This window comes from Crocuta crocuta, unplaced genomic scaffold, assembly GCF_008692635.1.
Source record: "Crocuta crocuta isolate KB4526 unplaced genomic scaffold, BGI_CrCroc_1.0 scaffold55, whole genome shotgun sequence".
Taxonomy (NCBI): domain Eukaryota; kingdom Metazoa; phylum Chordata; class Mammalia; order Carnivora; family Hyaenidae; genus Crocuta; species Crocuta crocuta.
In genome coordinates, this window is record NW_027530512.1 from 3598495 (window position 1) to 3614734 (window position 16240).

The 16240-nt window shown below is 40.8% G+C and overlaps 1 long non-coding RNA gene across 3 annotated transcripts in view; it reads left to right on the top strand.

Moving 5' to 3' along the window:
- Positions 1–16240, top strand: part of LOC144234034 (uncharacterized) — a 250945-nt gene that overhangs the window by 53174 nt on the left and 181531 nt on the right. For all 3 annotated transcript variants that reach the window (XR_013335839.1, XR_013335841.1, XR_013335840.1), the window contains exon 3: positions 12909–12985. This is a non-coding gene — a long non-coding RNA (uncharacterized LOC144234034). The remainder of the gene's footprint in view (positions 1–12908; positions 12986–16240) is intronic.

Genomic DNA, 16240 nt, shown 5'->3' on the forward strand with positions numbered 1-16240 from the left:
CAGGGAATTCCTAAGCTTATTCCCTACAGAGGAGAAAGCAGGCAACAACCTCTTTGACCTCAGCCATAGCAATTTCTTGCTCAACCCCATCTCCAAAGGCAATGGAATTACAAGCAAAAATGAACTATTGGGACCTCATCAAGATAAAAAGCTTCTGCATTGCAAAGGAGACAATCAACAAAACTAAAAGGCAACCGATGGAATGGGAAAAGAGTTTTGCAAATGACATATCAGATGAGGGGTTAGTATCCAAACTCTATAAAGAACTTACCAAAGTCAACACCTGAAAAATGAATAATCCAGTGAAGAAATGGGCAGAAGACATGAATAGACACTTGTACATCTTTTACAAGAAGACATCCAGATGGCCAACAGACACATGAAAAGATGCTCAACGTCACTCATCACCAGGGAAATACAAATCAAAGCCACACTGAGATATCACCTCACACCAGTCAGAATGACTAAAATTAACAACTCAGGAAACAACAGATGCTAGTGAGGATATGGAGAAATGGGAATCCTCTTGCACTGTTGGTGGAAATATAGACTGGTGCAGCCACTCTGGAAAACAGTGTGGAGGTCCCTCAAAAATTAAAAATAGAACTACCCTATGACCCAGCAATAACACTGCTAGGAATTTATCCAAAGGATACAGGAGTGCTGATTCATAGGGGCACATGTCAGACTTTTATTGAATCAAGGCTTCAGTTCTGCTTTGGTTAAATTTGAGGAGCTTTTGAGACATCCACAGTAAGGTAACAGAAAAGCAGTTGGGTAAACAAATCCAGAAGTCTGGAAAAGGGATCTCTGTGGAAAAAATTTTGGTAACAGTCATATGCAGATACTACTAAAAATGATGAAATGAATGAGACACCTAAGAGAAAGGCTGTATAGAGAAAAGAATAAAGAATAGGGACTGGGAATGCACTTTGGGAACTCCAACATTTGGACGTGAGAACAAGAGATATGAGGGAAACACCAGGGAGAAGTTGCCAGAGGGATAGGAGAAAACCTATGAGAGTATAGTGTCAGAGAAGCAGGAAAAAGATTTAAAGAGGTAGAGAATGATCACATCTGATAAAAATTCTGATAAAATAAGGCCTAAAAATTACCTAAGTATTTGAGCCTCGCAGGTATACCAGAGATACTTGACAGGTGACTATACTCGTGAAGTAGTGTGGGTGGACAGCCCCAGGAAGAGTGATTCAGGACTGTGGGAGGCCTGCCCAGCAGCCATCACCCTGGTGGCTTTCAGTCTCTAATCCAATAGTGAGTTCCATGCTATCTCAATCTGAAAGACTTATTTGAAACCCGTGTTCTGTCCTTTTGGCAAATAACTTGGGTAATACCTGTCAAGAGCAAAGAAGGATAGTTGTGTTCCTACTTCTTCCCAAAACTTACTAGCTCGTCCAGGAGCAAACCTTAGTTCTTGGTCTAAACCTAGACACAGCTGCATCTCCTGAGGTGAGCTTTCATTGCTCGCCCCCACAGAACTCCTCTAACACCGATGCCTCACCAGAACCAGGAGGCAGAGGAGATGCTGATTTCTCCTCCTAGAGATGTGTGCTTTTTCACAGCAAGCCTTTTCTATTTTGAGCTCTCAGTATAACATTCTTTTGTCTCTGGTTCAAGGAAAATTTAGGCTACAGGAGAACCTGTTACTTCTATTTGCCAGTATCTCAGAAAAGTCCAGTTTCAGGGATTGGAAAAAGTGGCAGTAATATAGAGCATATGATACACTATAATTTCCTCTCTGTCCCAGAAAATATTAAAGCTTGGTTGCTTCCCTGTGGAAACACTTGGCCATGTGTTTGTATATTTATGGTGAGTTTGACTATTAGACACACTGATGGTATCTAGACTATAGTGAAAGGGGCATTCCTAGTAAGGAAAACTGTGACCCCCAAGCCCATTACTCTCATGGGATAAATGTGGAGTAAAATACAGGCCTTCACTCTGAGCCTATTAACTTGGAACCATGTGCAAAATGAATTTAGTTATTTCTTTAATTTATCTGATTCACACCTGATGAGGCAATCAGAGCCTCTTGAGTGAGGCATGAAATTATATAGCAAACTGGTTCATTCAAAAGGGAGAATGCTTCAGAGAGAAGCCATTCTGCTGCTTTGGGGAAAAGCTGTTTGGACATAGTTTAAAGCCTCATTAAATGTGTTTTTTAATCAGTGCAATCCTGGCCAAGTTTAAACTTACTCATTTGGTGGATCTTGATGGTTATTAAAGAAGATCTACTCATATATGATAATATCCCTATGAGTGAGATTAAATAATTTGTTGCATGATTGGTGAGACAACACCACCTGCAATGCTTTAATTCTATGCAATTAAGTCACTGAGTCTGATTTTGAGCCCTAAATGTAATGTGGGAATAACAGAGTATTTGCCCTGCCTGCATCACAAGATTGTGAAGATCAAACAGGATGATGTATGGAAAACTGTAGGTAAAGATATGGCTTCGTTTACTGTAATGCAGTTGCTTCCTCTTCAGAAATTGTGACTGTGGCTTTATGTCTTGTCAATTGTTGAGTGTTGGAAGGCTTTCTGTGGTATCACAACACTGCTCCAGTTTATCAGCATCCAGCACTCATAACCCCCAGGACTACCATAAACCCTTAGGAGACTTAAAAAAAAAACACAAAAAAACTACTATAAGCACTGAGGGAAAATAGCCAAGAGCTTAAGTTGAAAAGATTATAGACAATGTCTTGTCTTTGGTCTTGTGATTGGTCATTTTGCCAGCTAGAAGGAAATATGCATTTTCATCGGCTGGTAATGGTTATAACAGATAATTCTGTCACCACCAAAGCCATAAAGCATAGGAGAAAGAGAGTAGAAAAAGGCTGGCATATCATAGGGTTCTCCAGAGAAACAAAATCAATTGGATATATACATATATCCTCATATCTATCTATCTATCTATCTGTCTATCGATTGATCTTCTACTTATTATAGAAATTGGCTTACAGGATCACAGAGGCCAAGAGATCCCATGATCTGCCATCTGTAAGCTGAAGAACCAAGAAAGCTGGTGGTGTAATTTATTTAGAACCCAAAGCCCTGAGAACCAGGGAAGCCAATGGTGTAAGTCCTGGTTGGAATCCAAAGGCCTGAGAATGATAAGCAACACTGTCCAAGGGCAGGAGAAGATGGATGTCTCAGCTCAGCCAGACAGCAAATTTATTCGTCTTCTGTTTTTTGTTCTACTCAGGCTCTCAATATGATGATGCCCACTTGCATTGATGAAGGCAATCTACTTTATTCAGTTTACCTATTCAAATGATACCCTCTTCCAGAAACACTCTTGCTAACACACCCAGAAATAATGTTTTACCAGCTATCTGGGCATCCCTTAGAATCAGTCAAGTTGACACATAAAATTAACCATCACAATTGGCAAAGAGACGAGAGAGAAAAATGAGAAAGAACAGATGGTTCAAGAGAGTAGCATAGAATAGCAATAACTAAAAGTGATGATGAGGGCAATAATAGGAAGCCCTAGATCAGTGGAGAAAGAAATTTTAAAGTTTTTAACTTTGGGAGGGCTCAGAGACCATTTAGTCCAAGCATGGCAAGTACACGAGAGAGGGGCCAATTCCCTATCTCATGTTTGCAGCAGAGATTGCTGATTGTTCATTGTACTCGTCCTACTCAATCGAGGCATCTGTTTGGCAAGGCAAAGAGTGATTCCTAAAGCTGAAGTACTTGCTCTACAGGATTATAAAGAGTCTCACCTAGAGCCATTGGAACAGTGTACAAAAGGGATGGATATAACTCACTAAACTACCTGATTTTCACCTGATGAGGTGAGCAAAGCTGGTGGGTCAGGCTCGGGGATGCCAGGAACTGATCCACATCAAGTGGTCCAGATGGTGCTCTAGTTTGCTGCTACAAGTCACTTAGAACAGACACAGGAGGTGAAATCTATTTGCCACAAGAATTTTATTCGACCTCATCATATGACAATCAGGAAACTATGGCATAGGGATTTTAAATAATTTGCTCAGGGTCATACAAATAGTGAGCCAAGACTAAAACCAGTTCCCCATCCACCCCTGCCCTAATGAGAAACTCAAGACCCATCTCAGTTTAGAGCTATTTTACTGAAGACTGATTCCTGGATATTAGGCAAAATAGAGAAGGGGATATTTTTAGGTATTAGGGATTTATTTAGGGATATTGAGCCATGGCTTTGAAGTTTACTGTATTCGTTTGCTTGGGCTGTACAACACAAAGTACAACAGACTGGGTGGTTTAAACAGTTCTGGAAGTTGGAAGTCTGACATTAAGATGTTGGCAGGTTGGCTTCTGAGAGCTCTGATGGAGGATCTGGTCCATGCCTCTCCCTGAACTTCTGGTGGCTTGCTGGTAATTTTTGTTGTTTCTGGACTTCTAGACATATCACCCTGATCTCTACCTTCATGTTCATGTGGCATTCTTCGTGTGTGCATGCGTGTGTCTTTATGTACAATTTTGTCCTTTTTTATAAGGACATTGTCATATTGGCTTGAGGCCTACCCTAATGACTTTATTTTAACTTAATCATCTGCAAATACTGTTTTCCAAATGCAGATGGAACCCTACTAGGGTTAGGACTTCAATATGTGAATTTTGGGGGACACAACTTAATCCCCACAGTGAGGTTCAGTTTTCCCTATGTGTTAGGTCTCCAGCTATGGGAACCAGCTAGAATCTAGTCAAATATCTTTCTTAATAAAGCCATGTTTATCAATAGGGTCAATTTCTCAAGAAGTTGCCAATAATAGGCCACACAGATGAATTCAGAAACCATTATGAATTCTACGTTTATTGTATACTGAGGGTGTTCAAGGTGCAAATGCTGTGGTTAAGAAGAAGATAGGATAGCCAGGCAGAGGTGATATCCTCTAAGCAGAGAATGATTCCCTTGAAACTTCAGAGTGAGGTTATGCTCTTCTGCTGCTTGTTACAGGAATGGTCCAAGAAAACCATAGCTCAGGCAGCTGGCAGATATCCGTGGACAAGTCTCCTCTATACATAGCATATGAATCAGAAACCACCACGTTCTCTTCCACTGGACACAGTATGGAGGCACTTGAGGTGGCAAAGCTCTCTGCTGCTTGAGAGCTCTGCTCCCCAAGAAAAGTAGTGAAATTTGTCTTTGGTGCTGACTCTGTCCTCCCCATCTTTTTCTTCCATTACTCCATTTGATGGTGTTATGCTTTCCAACTCCTTCAAACACTTGGGACCATATTCTGTTCCTCTTCCTCCTGTTGAAAACTATTCTTAAGGGGAGATCTAAAATAGATTAACTCACATTTAGATGTAATTGACCAATAAGGGTTTAAAGTTGGCTCTGTCTTGAGTGATTTGTAAATGTCTGTCAAGGCTTTAAATGAGAGGAGTGAAGCTCTAAGGCTAGAAATATGGATCATCCAGTTCTAAATGGCACCTCTTTTATTAGCTAATCAGCCCCTAAATTAAAATGCCACTGTTTTCATTTATCCTCTACAATTGTCAGTGATCTAGGAATTTGCTGATTACATTAGCAATTTTTCTTTAATTCCAGGAAGATGCAAAATAGAAAGTTATGAAGATAATGAACCTAGGGTTCTTTAAACCATCTGCGTTTGTGCTGGCAATCTCATCGGACTTACCCAGGATTTGATAGTGCAGGGCTTGCTCTTCAACCTTTTTCACAGCCTCCTCTCTAGCTGACTTGGAAGTATAAAATCCAATCCTATTTGTTCCTTTATAATCAGAAACAAACTGCTCTTTCTACCAGAATCACCTTGATGGTGCCAAATAGTGCAGTCACTAAGAGAAGGACTTCAAGTATGAAATTCACCAGCCTTCCCTTTCCTTATCTATACTTGGTCTTACTCAGTCTTTTGTCTAACTCAGTCTAAGAGAAAGGGTATAGATGTTATGGTACAGGTGATGTATAGGTATAGGCATAGGTGTAGGTGTAAATATAGGCATAGGTCCTGGCATAGACTGGACATAGGGTTGGCAGAATCCTTGGGAGGTGAAGATTGCCTAGACTGAATGTTTCTTGGATCCTGACTTAATTCCCTGCTGTCAGTGGCTCTGGAGCGTAGTTTGGTCAGCTGCTAAATATGGTCACCAGCTGCCATGGGTTCTCCCTGACAGAGGGCCAACACCCTCACCCCTTAGGAGAGTTCACAGTACCCTTCAGAGGGCAGGTAGGATTTCTCCCAGGGGGTTGACACAAAAAACAGAAAATCTTTGCTCTTGCTTTCTCTCTTACTCCAACAATTGACCTAATAACTGTAGAGGACTTATTAGCAAGTGGTCGATACAGGCAAAAAGACCAGTAGATAATAAATAATTCAGTGAGAAATACATTCCAGAAAATCAAGCTGATGTGATTGGAGAGTTTTTTAAAATAAATACAACATGTTTCTAAAGACTCATTACATTCTATTGTTATCACAAAGCTAATTTATTCTGATTAAAAAAAATTCTTTCCCATGGAAAGAATGGGTGGGAGAACTAAAAGTTCTGGGTAGACCAATCCCATAGTTACATTTAAATAGCTTCCCTTAAGCAAATGCATATAAGTTAATTGTCAGCTCAATGAGTGTCTTTGGCCTTGGGATCCAACAGGTACATTATGTACTTTAAGGTTTTATTCTTGCAGAGAATGGAAGAGTGAAGAAGTCTATGTTCTCAGTAGACATCCCCAGAGCATGATTCCCTATTTGGTTGGATGAATTCTTTTAGTGGCATTATGAAATTGATTGATGGTCTCCTTGGCCAAGTAACCAAGTAATACTGCCTTAAACAAATGGCATAGACTTAAAAAAATTTCTAAGCAAATTTTAGCAAACCAAATCCAGGAATGTATAAAAAAGTTTATGTATTATAACCACATTGAACTAGTTTTCTCTTTATATCCCCTGAATATAGTTCATTTCAATAATCAAGAATGTGCTCTTTCTTTTAGTTTGTAATTATTTTTATTTGATGTACATAAAAAAATTAAAACACTCTTAAGGAAAAAAAAAAAAAAAGAAAAAGCAACACCCCCAAAACCAAAACTTAAAACAGTGCCCAAAAAACTCTTTAAAAACTTTCCTTCCACACAATTTCTTAGTTCTGTTCCTGACCAAAACCATTAGCATTTTATTATGTGTCTTCTCAAAGATCTATTAAGCCAATATTAATATATATGTATTTCTCTCTTTCTTTCACATATATAAACATACTATACATGTGGTCCAATGGCTTGCTTTTTTATTAAATATTTCTCAGTTATTATTTGTGCTATCTATCTATCTATCTATCTATCTATCTATCTATCTACCTGCCTATCTTTGGCCAAACTCTTTGTAAAGACCGCAGAGTGGCTGCAGAGTAACCCATTTTATGAATCTACCATAATTTAATTAGTTAGTTCTCTATTGATGGTTGGATTGTTTTGTCTTTAGATGAAATGATCTGAGGTGGAGGTAAGGAGCATGCATACAAACTCCAGGCTTTGTTTTGATGGCAGGTATCTCCTAGATTGTTGGTACAGTTGAGGGGCATTTGTGGAGGCTGGGTGGGAAAAGGACATCAGATGACAAGTAACAGACTGGGTGAAGTCTTGCTACATGGGATGGGATTTCATTCTTTCCTCTGCCTCCCCAGGAAATCTCCAGTAAAACTGACATTACTGACAAATGCTTCTGGTAGTCATTCATCCATTTAACTAATATGATTGCATTCCTCCTATGTGCTAGGCACTGTACTAGGCTCTGTCTCCCCAAAACAAAGTCCTTACTATCATGGTGTTTACATTCAGGAGAGGAAAATAAAATTAAAAGCAACTAAAACATAGAACTTTTTAAGAGACAAATAGCGTAGGGGCTAGAGAGTGACGCAGGCTATTGTAATTGCCTTCCTTGGACAGGCAAGAGGGGTTCAGGATGGGCTGACAGAGACTGCTGGGTTGTACCACACCATCTGGGTTGCCAGGAATGCCTGGTAGCTCCCCATACCCTCCCATCCATGGTCCCACACAGGGGGCCTGGCAGGTGCTGCCTCAGCAGCCATTTCCTCTCAAGGTCTGTGATAGAATTTGTGGCGGAAGGAGAGGGGAAAAGGGAAAGACAGAGAATAAGGGGATGGTGGCCTAGGGAAAGAGGTAGATGTTCTACCATCAGATTTATTCAACATCACTGAATTACCAAAGGGCTTCTCATCTTTCACTGTCTAGCAGGGGGCAGGGAAAATTATTCATTATTCAACATGAGCTGAAATGAAAACGCCACACTTTGTAAAACATGCAAGGTTACCTACTATGGTAACTGCTCCCAGAGTTTTAATGTGTCTGCAGCACGGCTAATTAACTTGCTCTGAGCTTCGTTGGAATTCCTATTTGAGATGATTGTCTTAGTAACTGAATGTACCACAGAGAGCAAGAACACAGAAATGCCAGTTGGGGCTGCTTTAACAATCAGCCTTTCTCAGAGCTCTCTCAGCCACCACCCAGAAGGATTGTCCCATGACCCTGTCTGGTCCCTCTCAGACTCATAGGCTGGGCAGCTTCTCCAGAAGTCACAAGGCCTAATGTATTACATGTGTTGTGGTTTAGCATCCGGACTCTGATGTCAGACCAGTCTGGGACTTCACATTCGTTAGCAGCCACTTACTGTGCAGCCTCAGACGCTTAGTGCCACTGTTTCCTCACCTGTCAAGTTAGAATACTTTTAGTCCCTGCCTTGGAGAGATACTGTAATGCTTACAATAGATGTGTTTGTAAAGCACCTAGTCCATCTTAAGCTCGCACTAAATTGCTGTTTTCTCCTCCTCTCCTTCCCCTCATTCATCATCACTACCACCTTTACCACTGCCATTAGCACCACTATCACCATCTTTTTTTTCCCTTTCTGCCTGTGTATCTAACTTGTGTGCTGGGATTTGAGGTGATATGTCCAAACTGGGCAAACTGTAAAGGGCACAGCTGAAACCATTTTTTAAGGCCTCGGGAAATGAGAGATTGGGTGACCTGAGTCCTAGTGGGTCCAGGCTTTGCTGCCACCACATTATCTTGGCCAATCCATTCATCTCTTTGGGCTTTACCCTCCTCTTTGGCAGGATAGAGAGATCAAAATTCATAATCTTTCAGGTTCTGTCCTACTCAGAGGAGAGTGGAGTCTAAGGGAGCACACATAGGTAAGGGAGGGTGTGTTCGGCAGTGAGTAGCAAAGTAACCAAGTAACAGCGGCTTAAACAAATGGCACAGACTTAAAAATTTTTCTAAACAAATTTTAGCAAACCAAATCCAGCAATGTATGAAAAAGATTATATATTATAACCGAGCTTAACTAGTTTTCTCTTTGTATACTCTGAGTATAGCTCATTTCAATAATCTACTTATCATGGTGTATAGTTTCCTCCTCGATCACATTGAACATTTCTTGAGAACATTGATGGTATCTTATATTTCTTTGTACCTCCCAGAGTTTCTAGCTTAGTATTTTGCTGAATAAGCATTTGTTGACTCTAACAACAACAACAACAACAACAAACATTAGAATAAATGAAAAATCCTGGGTAATCATGATAATACCCAGTACTTTACCACCAGGTATGTCTATCAACAACTTGAAAGTTAGTAGATTGTTAAGACTTCTTTTTTTAGCTAAGTAGTTTACATATATAATTCCTTAGCAGCTCTTAACACATCACGGGAATATTATTAAACAACAATTAGCCTTGTGAACAAAGGAGAAGTCACAAACATTATTTATTACTTTGCCAGTCTTAATAAAGACCTAATGTGCTAATAGCTTCTCATGGAGACAGCTGCCATCAGTTAAGTAAAAACATCATTAAGTTGCAATCACAAGTATCAATAGAGGCAGAAACTACCAGTCTTCTGATTGCTGGCAGGCTTTTACTGGTTTATGGGTATCCATTCCAATAACTTTCTCTTGTGTTGTGTTATTTTATGACTGCCTATTAAGCACATCTGCAACTACACACATTTATTGAATGTTATAGCTGAGAGACACTTTAAGAGCATCTCACCCAACATTTTTCAAACTGTGGCCCAAAGATCTCTTAGGAGTTTCTGGAAATCTCTTAAGGGACTTTCTGGGTGTTGTAAGGACAGGGAGAATATATAGTTCACTAGGCAAAGCAGGCACTTTGATAAGGCTGTCTTGATACAAGATTCCTCTTGGCTCAATCATTCTGATTTAGATATCATGGCATGGCATGGCTGTACAAAATGACCCTATAAAACCATAAAATCACTGGTTGTTATCATCAATAATGTGTGCAATAGCTACTCTTGGTTTTTATTCTACCTTAACCCCTATTCCTGTTACAGCCATTTTCATTTTCTATTTTATGCACTGACTTATTGTTTGAGTTTTTATGCATATTTATTATTTTTACTCAGAAAAATATTAAAGATTTTTTTCTTAGAAGTCTGATTAAACTGGGATAAGTTCTAAGGACCACAAGGCTTATCTCCACAAACCAGCATTACATAGGAATATTATGAAATGAAAATGTATATTATCAAAAGTTCTGGGAGAACTTCTAAAAATATAATTGGCAATTTCCTGTGCTGTCTGGAGCTGAGAAGAAAAGGGCTAAATATCTGAACACAAAGTGTCTTTAACTCTGATGGAAGAATGAATTTGAGACATGGGCCAGCCAAGGTTGTAAAAACTTCTCAGAGAATTTCTGAGCCTCATTCTGTCTCTGAGCCTCATCCACCATCCTTCAACGTGATCTCATCTCTCCTTTTCCAACCTGGATGGTTTTGGCAGCATGGTAAAGCTCAGGTATAATATGGACTTATTAGTTTTCCACATTACTTGATGTATTAGTTTCATGGCTGCTGTGACAAATTCCCACACACTTGGCTGCTTAAAATAACAGAAATTTATTCTCTCATGGTTCTGGAGGCTGTAAATCCAAAATCAAGTGTCGGCAGGGCTGTGCTTCCTCTGAAGTTTCTAGGGGAGAATCTTTCCCTGAATCTTTCCTTTCCAGAAGGTGGATCCAGGTATTTCTTGGCGTGTGGCTGCAGAACTCCAATCTCTGCCTATGTTTTCATATGGCCTTTTCTTCTGTGTCTGTCTTCTGTTTCTTATAAGGATACTTGTCATTGGATTTAGGGCCTGCCCAGATAATCCAGAATCACCTCCTCATCTCAAGCCCCATAATTTAAGTAACTTAATTATATCTGCAAAGATCCTTTTTCCAAATAAGGCAACATTCAGTCTTTTACCACATAAGGTAATATTCATAAGTTCTGGAGATTAGGAAGTAGAGATGTCTTTTGGACGTGGATATATCTACTACCTTTGGTAATTAAAAAAGAAAATTGGCAATTTTTTAAAAGCTGGAAGCTTAATTGATTGTATTTTCTCCTGAGTCAAAATGTTCCTTGGTCAACACATATGCTGGTATCAAAAAGTCACCTATCTGACTTGGGAGCTCACCTCTAGGTCGGCCAGAGCCACTTACTTACTTTTGGCTGCTCCATGTTGAGCTTTGACTAGAATAAAACTTCCACAACTAAACTTAAGTTTGGAAGCTCCTACTTCTTATCTAATAGCTTCACTTTCTGTGAGGAAATGGAGACCCAGAGGTTGGAAAGGACACTGCTTTTGAGTCCTAGGGGCTGCAAACTCTGTCTTCACCAATTTCCCATTCTGGGACAGTGGGTGTATCACCTAATTCATTACTCTTTACTTTCTTCATTGAGAAAGAGAAGATAATATGCCTCTACATTAAAAGTGAACAGGCAAATAGGTAATTATGAACTCTGAGCTAGAAGGACTTACTCCTCCAATACAACCTGCAGATATCTATAGAGCTACTGAGAACACACATGCACACACACACATTATAATTTAGAAGTTCAGAAAGGGAAATAAGGAGGCAGCCATGATTAATAGGACCAGTACAGAGCAGACTTGGTGGATTCACAAGCTTAAGGAGGCTAGGCAGGTAATGTAATCATATAAAGCATGGAGATTAAGGAAAATAAGAACAGATATGGAATGGAAAGTGATTGAGGAGTGATGATAGGGAGTAGTGGGGATTGTAGTGAACTGGGGCCTGGGAGAAGTATTTGGTTGAGTCTAAGGGAAACTGCTACTCTTCAGTTGTCTGCTGTGGTTGCTCACTGAGGTAAGCAGGCTAGATCTTCCAAGGAAGAAATCTGGATTTTTACATGAAATATTCCTGTATCATTAGGTGGTTAGACTAGCCCATGCTGTGATAGCAGACAACCCCCAGGTTCCAGTGGCTTAACAAAAATTTATTTCTCCCTCACGTGAAGTCCTCTCAGAGTCTGGGAGCCAGCAGTCCAGGGTCTGCTATGTCAACACCAGGTCTCCATGTTCACAGTGGGTTGAATTGTTTTGTATTATGGTCTGAACTATATCACCTTAAAAAGATATGTTGGAGGTTTAACCCCTAGTATCTGAGAATGTAACCTTATTTAGAGACAGGGTCTTTACAGAAGTAATCACGTCGAAGAGAGGTCATCCGGTAAACACCAATCCAATATGGCTGTTGTGCTTCTAAAAAGGGGAAATTTTGGATGCAGAGACATGGACACAGTGTGAATGCCATGTAAGGACGTGGAGTGATGTGGAGTCAAGCCAAAGCACTGGTAGAGGCAAGGATGGAGTCCTGGAACAGATCCTTCTCTAGGGCCCTCCGAGAGAGTATGGCCTGCCAATCCCTTGATCTCAAGCTTCTAGACCTCCAGAACCCTGAGACAGTAATTTCTGTTGTTTTACCCTCTCAGCTTGTGGCATGTTGTTACAGCAGCCCAGGAAACTAATACACAGAGAAACAGAAAGACTGGGGGACACACACAGGAGCTTTTCCCTGCCTCAGCCTCAAAGACCCATCCTTTGTGCTTACAGTCCATTGGCCAGAGGCAGTCATGTGGCCCTGTCGACTACGAAGGGAAGTGTGCTCAGAAGAAGACAAATGAATGTTGGTGAGTATTAGTAGTATCTGTTCTCTACTCTTGATTTTAGAATATTGGTATCTAATACAGTTTGAAAAAAGAAAGCAAGACTCAGCAAGCCTACAGTGAGTGAGCCAAACAAACCCTCCTTTGGCTTTGGTATCACCAGTGGTTCTCGAGGACAAGTGCATGGACATTGCTGGTCTGTTCATGGGGTAAGATTCGTGCTTCTGAGTGGGGAACAGGTTTTGGTCATGGGCAGGGATAAGCACAGTTGGTACATGGAGACTTGGACATCAAGTGCAGGTCTGAGCTTGGGAAAAGGATTCCAGAACATCAGACTTAGTGCAACATGGGGGACTTGGACAGGGAAGAATGCAGAATTCTAGCTGGAGCTAAGTTTTTTCTATCCGATGCTCCCCTGATCTCTTTTTCTTCCCTATTGAACACATAGTGAGTCCACTCTCCCCAAGAATCAGACCAGTCCTACCTAGCGCATCTAAATTATAGGTAAAATTGGTTTTTAGAGATAACACTGGGAAGCTGTCCAACATTCATGGCATTTTCTGTGGAAACGTACAATCTAAATTTCAAACAACCAGCTTAGACAATAATTTTTACAAAACAGCTCAGGGGTGAATTTGAGACTCTGTGTGTGTGTGTGTGTGTGTGTGTGTGTGTGTGTGTGCGCGCGCACACACACACACGCACGTGCATGTCCCTACATGTACACATTTACAACCTTAATTTATATTCAGCCTAGCAACAGCATTTTAAAATTATTTGTGTGCAATATACTTTACTCATGTGCATATAATTTAAAAATAATATATCTAGATGCTTTCAACTGAATTTCTCTCAGAATATATATCATATTAACTTGGCTTATGGATCGTGCTCAAAATTATTCTTAAAGAACATGCTTGGTTGGGTTCAGTGAGCCAAAATTTCTTGAATATTCTAAAAAGTGGGAGAAAGAAATAAGACAAATCATACTGTTCATGTACTGTGGCACAAGCTAGAGAAATATAATTGGGCTTCAGGCCAAATTCTGAAGGCAATTGGAGCCGCTTATGTCGGTTGGGCATAATTATTCCTCAGCTCCTGTTGACAGAGAGAAAAATGGATAGTGATCTGCTTCTTGATGCCGAGGATTCAGAGAGAATATTTGGGCTCCCAGTTCATGGCAGATGGGTGCATGTAGACACTACTGAGTTGTCATTTGTGGGGAGCAGGGAATCCTCCAGTTTGGAGGAGTCCTTATGAATCAGCTGCTTTGGGCCATCTGTTCTGTGGCTGAAGGTAGCACCATGCACTCAGTTAATGTTTGTAGAATGAATAATGAATCTTTCCCAGAGGCCTTCCCTGCAAGTATGGCCACCTTTTCTTTATGGTCCATTCTCTGGTGTCCATGGAAAGGTACAAGGTCTGTACTGAATAAGCTAAGGCCCCCAAAAATATTTATTGAAACCACTAGGCCCCTGGGACTGTGTTAAGTCCCAGATATCTAGCTAATGATAGCCCAGCTGGAAAAATGTGTTTGTTCTGAAAAGAAGGAGATATCTGAACAGGGGAAAGGCTCTAGTAAAGCAGAAGTCGTAATGTGAAGATGGGGGAGGGAGAAGTAAGAGCGTGGGCATGTTGAGGGTTTGGACTTCAGGGCTATAATCTGTCTGTGCAAAAGGTTCTTATGCCCGATGCGTTCCTTCCATCTGGACCCTGGATTGTACTCCCTGCTTCCTTGGAATCCTTATGACCTCAGTTTCCTACACTTGGTTGTATTTTCAATCTACTGTTTACTGGCACATCCCCCTCAGCACATAAATGTGTTTAAACCTCTTATGTGAACAACACCAGTCCTTAATGTGCTTCTACGTTCCCCTTCATTTCCATTCTTCCCTTGTCATTTCCTTCATTTGGCAAATTGACAGGGTTACTTTACTCTATGTCACCCCTTCTTTGTGCCCCGTTGTTCCAACCCCTGAGCATGGCTCCTGCCCCTTGTGCTCTGTTAGATCTCTTCCGTGGGGGTCCCTCCTATCTGCCTGCTGCATCCATTTTTAAGTCCACACTGTTCAGTTTGGGTGGCACTTGGCCCTGCTGACCAGGCCTTTCCTGAGCTCTCCTCCCTGGCTTCCGTGACCTCAGATGCTCTTGATTTTTCAATTACTTTCCTAGTTCTTTTTTCTCAGGCACCTTCACAAGCAACTTTTATTCTATCCACTCTTTAAATGGTTTCTTTCTGAGGTTTGGATTTGGGCCACCTTTTCTTTTCACTCTATTTACTTTTCTTAGGTGATTTCATCCATTCTCATGTCCTCAGCCAGCCCCTATCCATGTCGGCAATTCCCAAATCTCCTTTTACAGACTAGATTTCTTTCCTGAGCCAGGCTACATACCTACTGCATGTTTAATCTCTCCACTGATATGTCCCTCAGGAACCTCAAAACCAACAGTGAAGAAGTGAGCTCTTCATTTTTATCCCATGTTCTGCTTTTCCTCCACCTCAGCACATGATTATCCCGTACTCAGTTCCCTAAGTCATTCCACAATTAACCAGTTACTGTGTCTCATCAGTCCTACCGACCTCCTGTTTTTCAGATACTTCCCCTTTTCTTCATCCCTACGCCGACTAATTCAGCGCAGACCTCATCATTTTCTTCTTGGATTTCTGCTGTACCTTTCACCTCTCTGACTGGCCTGCCACCAAACTTGCCCACTGATATAGACTGAATTGTGTGCCTCCCCATTCACATGTTGAAGCCCTCACCTCCAATGTGACTGTATTTGGAGATGGGGACTTAAAGGAAGTAATTAAGGTTAAATGAAGCCATAAGGGTGGGGTGACTGGCGTCCTCATGAAAAGAGGTGACAGCAGGGATGTATTTTTGTCACTGTAACATGTTCAATCCTATCTTGAATATTAAAGATCCTTGTCTGCCTCTACACAGGGCAGCCCTGGGTTCCACTGCAATAGTCCTGTTCTCTACCTAGAGAGAATGTGCAGAGCAAAAGGGAGACCTAGTACTTTTCAACGATCTAATCATCTCTGCCAACACGGAGCTGGATTGCTGGATGCCAGCTGCTCAGGTCTTACTGGGTTACTATGTGCATTAAGTATATTGAAGTGTCATCTATTTGTGAATGCCTGAAATATCTAAAGTGGAGAGACAAAGATGAAAGTGTAATCAACAAAAATACATACAAATATAGGCAGTAATTATGTGAATGCATTGTGGAGGTGGTTAGCCACCACGGAATGATATTAATTGTAGCAAATTAATG